Source organism: Salmo salar, chromosome 13 (genome assembly GCF_965601325.2).
Source record: "Salmo salar chromosome 13, fSalSal1, whole genome shotgun sequence".
NCBI classification, from domain to species: Eukaryota; Metazoa; Chordata; class Actinopteri; order Salmoniformes; family Salmonidae; genus Salmo; species Salmo salar.
Genome location: NC_138303.1, coordinates 1692931 through 1700351, shown reverse-complemented (window position 1 = coordinate 1700351; position 7421 = coordinate 1692931). Strand labels below are relative to the sequence as shown.

General features: G+C 42.9%; 2 non-coding genes across 2 annotated transcripts; both read right to left on the bottom strand.

Annotated features, from left to right (window-relative positions):
• Nucleotides 1–638: 638 nt before the first annotated feature.
• On the bottom strand, nucleotides 639–710 carry trnae-uuc (transfer RNA glutamic acid (anticodon UUC)). The gene has a single exon. It is a non-coding gene; the product is annotated as a tRNA-Glu (tRNA).
• Nucleotides 711–1843: 1133 nt separating this feature from the next.
• Nucleotides 1844–1917, bottom strand: trnan-guu (transfer RNA asparagine (anticodon GUU)). Its single transcript has one exon. It is a non-coding gene; the product is annotated as a tRNA-Asn (tRNA).
• Nucleotides 1918–7421: the final 5504 nt, after the last annotated feature.

Below are 7421 nucleotides of genomic sequence, written 5' to 3'. Positions count from 1 at the left end.
AATCAAATGGCCACCCGGACTATTTACATTGACCCCCCCTTTTGTTTTTACACAGCTGCTACTCGCTTTTATTATCTGTGCATAGTCACTTTAACCCTACCTACATGTACAAATGACGTCGACTAACCTGTACCCCATTGACTAGTCTCGTTATTTTATTGTGTTACTTTTTATATTTTTTTACTTTAGTTTATTTAGTAAATATTTTTCTTGAACTGCATTGTTGGTTACGTGTTTGTAAAAAAGCATTTCACGGTAAGATCTAAACCTGTAGTATTCGGCGTATGCGACAAATACAATTTGAAATATCGACTGATTACTATTTGTGGATCATTCACCCTCTTGAAAACGGCCATTGACTTCTCAAATCCCAAACCCGGTCTGTATGGTCTTTTTCCAAAGCGTTCCCTAAATCTCGCGATGTTGCGCCTCTTGGTTTGGAAACTATGATAATATCCTGCTGGTAGGAGTACGGTAATTCATCGTGACCCACGTCAGCTGATGATAGCTAACCAATTGGATTTTTTATATGGTTTTGCTGGATAGAAATGGACACTTTTTCATAAAATATATGAAATATTTCCATAAAATTCTAAATATCATAGTGCGAAAACAATAGATTGATGGAAAAAACGATGTTCCCATACCGGGAGTCGAACCCGGGCCGCCTGGGTGAAAACCAGGAATCCTAACCGCTAGACCATATGGGACTAGTGACAGTACTATTATAGAAGCATTTATGTAGGGTTTTTATAGCTTGCTTGGCAACATAATAATTACTCCTAGCTCTGTTTATTAATTCATCAATCAATAAGATGTATTTATAAAGCCCTTTTTACACCAGCAGTTGTCACAAAGTGCTTATACAGAAACCCAGCCTAACACCCCAAAGAGGCTGCTGCCCTATATACAGAGACATGGAATCAATGACCACTTTAATAATGTTAACACACTGCTTTACTCATCTCATATGTATATACTGTATTTAGTCAATGCCACGCCGACATTGCTCATCCTAATATGTATATGTGCTATATGCTAAATATGTGTATGTGACCAATAAAATGTTATTTGAACATCCCGTTCCATTGACGTCATCATTGGACTCAGAACAACCCATTTCACTGTTTCTCTAGGAACAACTGCAATTTTGAGTGAAAACAAAAGTAATAATCTAAAACCAGGAAAAATAAACAGAGAAAATATAATTTGGGAAAATATAAAAATGATTTTGGAGAGAAAAAAAACAAATTTTATAGGGTATATTGACAGAAAACATAGTGTACTACTTAATCAGGTACACTAAGGACCCGGGAAGAGTTGCAGGGGAGAAGAGAAGAATGTGCCTATTTGAAAGCTAGAAAAAAATGACATGTTTAATTTTTTAAAGGTAGCGCTCATGCTAGAAAAAGTTGGAGACCCCTGGACTAGACTAGTGCATTCAGAAAGTATTCAGACCCCCGGACTAGACTAGTGCATTCAGAAAGTATTCAGACCCCTGGACTAGACTATAGTGCATTCAGAAAGTATTCAGACCCGTTGACTTTTTTCACGATTATTTTTTGCGAATGAATTTTTTTTGCAAATAGAAAACACAAATACCTTATTTACATAAGTATACAGACCATTTGCTCTGATACTTGAAATTGAGCTTCCACTGTATATACTGAGTATACAAAAGATTAACATTAACTGCTAGGTAAAGTCCACCCTTATCTCCGCTCACTGGTCATCATAGTGTCACATTGATCTAGAACTGGTACATTTTGGACTATTTTCCAAAATGTGGATTTTAATATTATTGTAGCATAGCTACACGCTCAAAATTTAAAAAGGCAACAATCGTCCCTGGGTGGGCTCGAACCACCAACCTTTAGATTAACAGTCTAACGCGCTAACCAATTGCGCCACAGAGACTTGATGCTTTAATACACAGGAAAGCATAAGACTGTAATGAAAGGGGGGTATTGGTCTGATGTTTCTATTGCTGTTTAACAGGCCGATAGCGAAATTCGGTGGCTGAATAATGCTACTGCAACTCTGTAGACTACAAAATGTTTCAAGAACCAGTTGATCTGGGTAGAAGAAACATATTTTTTTGCAGTTTAGCTGGCTTCATGTTTTACCTTGCCATGAAATCCAAATACAGATCATGATTCATGGCTAGGAAAAACTAGAATCTTCTTAGGAGCATCGTTAAATCACCGAGCTGTTTCCCAAACCATCGTTTGTAAAGTTGTACTTGAAAACGCTCGTTATTTACCGATTGCCTCAGACCACCCGTGGAACGGCCAAGTGCGTCGTTAGGCTGCAGTTACACGACGCAATTTGCACGTAATTGATGTTGCTTGCACCTGAGTTGCTTCTGGCAACTTTTTTCAGTGAGAATCACTATATTCCGGCATAGTGGACTTGTCATATACTCATAAAACCCGGTAATTGTTCCAATCGTTTTTTACCAATTCATTTTTGCATCTGGGATTTTAGAACTACTTCATATTTTTATTTATTTATTTTATTTAACCTTTATTTAACTAGGCAAGTCAGTTGAGAACACATTCTTATTTAGAATGACGGCCTACTAAAAAACCTTCTGCCGGGACAAGGATTAAAGAGAATAAAATAAAAATATAGGACAAAACACACATTATGACAAGAGAGACAACACAACACTACATAAAGAGAAGACCTAAGACAACAACACAGCATGGTAGCACACAGTTTCCGGTCACAACTTCTAGACTTGTTTACTTGCTGCTGTGCGGTTTGTTGCTGACCTTACTTTGCTACCTGCCAATTTTACTTTTTTCGTCATGGTTCGTCAGGACCTCCACCAGCCGAAGCTAAGTAGGAACATTAACATGCCTTCTAATTGCAGTCGCTGTAATCATACTATACTGGAGAACGATCGCCTTATGGCGAGGATAGTTGTGCTGCAAGCCCAGCTTCAGATGCAATCATTAGGCAAGGGTCATTTCAGTGTAGGAAAGGATGAAACAGCGTCTGTGCCACCAGTAAGTACAGATAGTAGTTTAAATCCACTCGCACAGTCCCCGCAATCGGACAATTTCCCCATGGCTTCTGGAAGGAAATGCTGTATGAATCGGTGTTGCTTATTCAGCCGACAGAAACTTTCAACCGGTTCTCCCCGTTAAGCAGCGAGTCAGAGGCCGAGCCTTCTCTGGTCTCTGCTCCTCCCGTTACGGGGTCAGAGACGCCGAAGCCTCACACCGTTAGCTCTGACAAATTGAAAACCCTAGTCATTGGTGACTCCATTACCCGCAGTATTAGACTTAAAACAAATCATCCAGCGATCATACACTGTTTACCAGGGGGCAGGGCTACCGACGTTAAGGCTAATCTGAAGATGGTGCTGGCTAAAGCTAAAACTGGCGAGTATAGAGATATTGTTATCCACGTCGGTACTAACGATGTTAGGATGAAACAGTCAGAGGTCACCAAGCGCAACATAGCTTCAGCGTGTAAATCAGCTAGAAAGATGTGTCGGCATCGATTAATTGTCTCTGGCCCCCTCCCAGTTAGGGGGAGGGATGAGCTCTACAGCAGAGTCTCACAACTCAATCGCAGGTTGAAAACTGTTTTCTGCCCCTCCCAAAATATATAATTTGTATATAATTGGCCCTCTTCCTGGGACTCACCCACAAACAGGACCAAGCCTGGCCTGCTGAGGAGTGACGGACTCCATCCTAGCTGAGGGGTGCTCTCATCTTATCTATGAACATAGACAGGGCTCTAACTCCCCTAGCTCCACAATGAAATAGGGTGCAGGCCAGGCTGCAGGCTGTTAGCCAGCCTGCCAGCTTAGTGGTGTCTGCCACTAGTACAGTCAGTGTAGTCAGCTCAGCTATCCCCCCATTGAGACCGTGTCTGTGCCTCGATCTAGGTTGGGCAAAGCTAAACATGGCGGTGTTCGCCTTAGCAATCTCACTAGAAGAAAGACCTCCTCCATTCCTGCCATTACTGAAAGAGATTGTGATATCTCACATCTCAAAATAGGGCTACTTAATGTTAGATCCCTCACTTCCAAGGCAGTTATAGTCAATGAACTAATCACTGATCATAATCTTGATGTGATTGGCCTGACTGAAACATGGCTTAAGCCTGATGAATTTACTGTGTTAAATGAGGCCTCACCCCCTGGTTACACTAGTGACCATATCCCCCGTGCATCCCGCAAAGGCGGAGGTGTTGCTAACATTTATGATAGCAAATTTCAATTCACCAAAATAATACTGAGGTTTTGTCTTTTGAGCTTCTAGTCATGAAATCTATGCAGCCTACTCAATCACTTTTTATAGCTACTGTTTACAGGCCTCCTGGGCCATATATAGCGTTCCTCACGGAGTTCCCTGAATTCCTATCGGACCTTGTAGTCATGGCAGATAATATTCAAATTTTTGGTGACTTTATAATATTCACATGGAAAAGTCCACAGACCCACTCCAAAAGGCTTTCAGAGCCATCATCGACTCAGTGGGTTTTGTCCAACATGTCTCTGGAACTACTCACTGCCACAGTCATACTCTGGACCTAGTTTTGTCCCGTGGAATAAATGTTGTGGATCTTAATGTTTTTTCTCATAATCCTGGACTATCGGACCACCATTTTATTACGTTTGCAATCGCAACAAGTAATCTGCTCAGACCCCAACCAAGGATCATCAAAAGCCGTGCTGTAAATTCTCGGACAACCCAAAGATTCCTAGATGCCCTTCCAGACTCCCTCTGCCTACCCAAGGACATCAGAGTACAAACATCAGTTAACCACCTAACTGAGGAACTCAATTTAACCTTGGGCAATACCCTAGATGCAGTTGCACCTCTAAACTAAAAACATTATTCATAAGAAACTAGCTCCCTGGTATACAGAAAATACCTGAGCTCTGAAGCAAGCTTCCAGAAAATTGGAACGGAAATGGCGCTACACCAAACTGGAAGTCTTCCGACTAGCTTGGAAAGACAGTACCGTGCAGTATCGAAGAGCCCTAACTGCTGCTCGATCATCCTATTTTTCCAACTTAATTGAGGAAAATAAGAACAATCCAACGTTTATTTTTGATACTGTCGCAAAGCTAACTAAAAAGCAGGATTCCCCAAGAGAGGATGGCTTTCACTTCAGCAATGAAAAATTCATGAACTTCTTTGAGGAAAAGATCATGATCATTACAAAGCAAATTACAGACTCCTCTTTAAATCTGCATATTCCTCCAAAGCTCAGTTGTCCTGAGTCTGCACAACTCTGCCAGGACCTAGGATCAAGGGAGACACTTAAGTTTTTTAATACTACATCTCTTGACACATTAATAAAAATAATCATGGCCTCTAAACCTTCAAGCTGCATACTGGACCCTATTCCAACTAAACTACTGAAAGAGCTGCTTCCTGTGCTTGGCCTTCCTATGTTGAACATAATAAACGGCTCTCTATCCACCAGATGTGTACCAAACTCACTAAAAGTGGCAGTAATAAAGCCTCTCTTGAAAAAGCCAAACCTTGATCCAGAAAATATAAAAAACTATTGTCCTATATCGAATCTCCCATTCCTCTCAATTTTTAAAAAGCTGTTGCGCAGCAACTCACTGCCTTCCTGAAGTCAAACAATGTATACGAAATGCTTCAGTCTGGTTTTAGACCCCGTCATAGCACTGAGACTGCACTTGTGAAGGTGGTAAATTACCTTTTAATGGCGTCAGACCGAGGCTCTGCATCTGTCCTCGTGCTCCTAGACCTTAGTGCTGCTTTTGACACCATCGATCACCACACTCTTTTGGACAGATTGGAAACCCAAATTGGTCTACACGAACAAATTCTGGCCTGGTTTAGATCTTATCTGTCAGATAGATATCAGTTTGTCTCTGTGGATGGTTTGTCCGCTGACAAATCAACTGTACATTTCGGTGTTCCTCAAGGCTCCATGTGAGAGATGCAGACTCGGTCTCAACCTTTAAGTCTTCATTGAAGACTCATCTCTTCAGTAGGTCCTATGATTGAGTGTAGTCTGGCCCAGGAGTGTGAAGGTGAACGGAAAGGCACTGGAGCAACGAACCGCCCTTGCTGTCTCTGCCTGGCCGGTTCCCCTCTCTCCACTGGGATTATCTGCCGCAAACCCTATTACAGGGGCTGAGTCACTGGCTTACTGGTGCTCTTCCATGCCGTCCCTAGGAGGGGTGCGTCACTTGAGTGGGTTGAGTCACTGACGTGCTCTTCCTGTCCGGGTTGGCGCCCCCCTTGGCTTGAGCTGTGGGGGAGATCTTCGTGGGCTATACTCGGCCTTGTCTCAGGATGGTAAGTTGGTGGTTGGAGATATCCCTCTAGTGGTGTTGGGGCTGTGCTTTGGCAAAGTGGGTGGGGTTATATCCTGCCTGTTTGGCCCTGTCCGGGGGTATCATCGGATGGGGCCACAGTGTCTCCCGACCCCTCCTGTCTCAGCCGCCAGTATTTATGCTGCAATAGTTTGTTTCGAGGGGCTAGGGCCAGTCTGTTATATCTGGTGTATTTCTCCTGTCTTATCTGGTGTCCTGTCCTAATTAAAGTATTCTCTCTCTCTGCCTGCGGCTATGGAACCCTGACCTGTTCACCGGACGTGCAACCTATCCCAGACCTGCTGTTTTCAACTCTCTGGAGACAGCAGGAGCGGTAGAGATACTCTGAATGGTCGGCTATGAAAAGCCAACTGACATTTACTCCTGAGGTGCTGACCTGTTGCACCCTCGACAACCACTGTGATTATTATTATTTGACCATGCTGGTCATCTATGAACATTTGAACATCTTGGCCATGTTCTGTTATAATCTCCACCCGGCACAGCCAGAAGAGGACTGGCTCCCCTCATAGCCTGGTTCCTCTCTAGGTTTCTTCCTAGGTTCTGGCCTTTCTAGGGAGTTTTCCTAGCCACCGTGCTTCTACACCTGCATTGCTTGATGTTCTGGGTTTCTGTACAGCACTTCGTGACAGCTGATGTAAGAAGGGCTTTATAAATACATTTGATTGATTGATAGCAACACAACATGGCAGCAACACGGCATGGTAGCAACACATGGTAGCAGCACAAAACATGGTACAAACATTATTGGGCACAGACAACAGCACAAAGGGCAAGAAGGTAGAGACAACAATATATCACGCAAAGCAGTAAGTGTCCATGATTGAGTCTTTTGAATGAAGAGACTGAGATAAAACTGTCCAGTTTGAGTGTTTGTTGCAGCTCGTTCCAGTCGCTAGCAGCAGCGAACTGAAAAGACGAGCGACCCAGGGATGTGTGTGCGTTGGGGACCTTTAACAGAATGTGACTGGCAGAACGGGTGTTGTATGTGGAGGATAAGTGCTGCAGTAAATATCTCAGATAAGGGGGAGTGAGGCCTAAGAGGGTTTTATAAATAAGCATCAACCAGTGGGTCTTG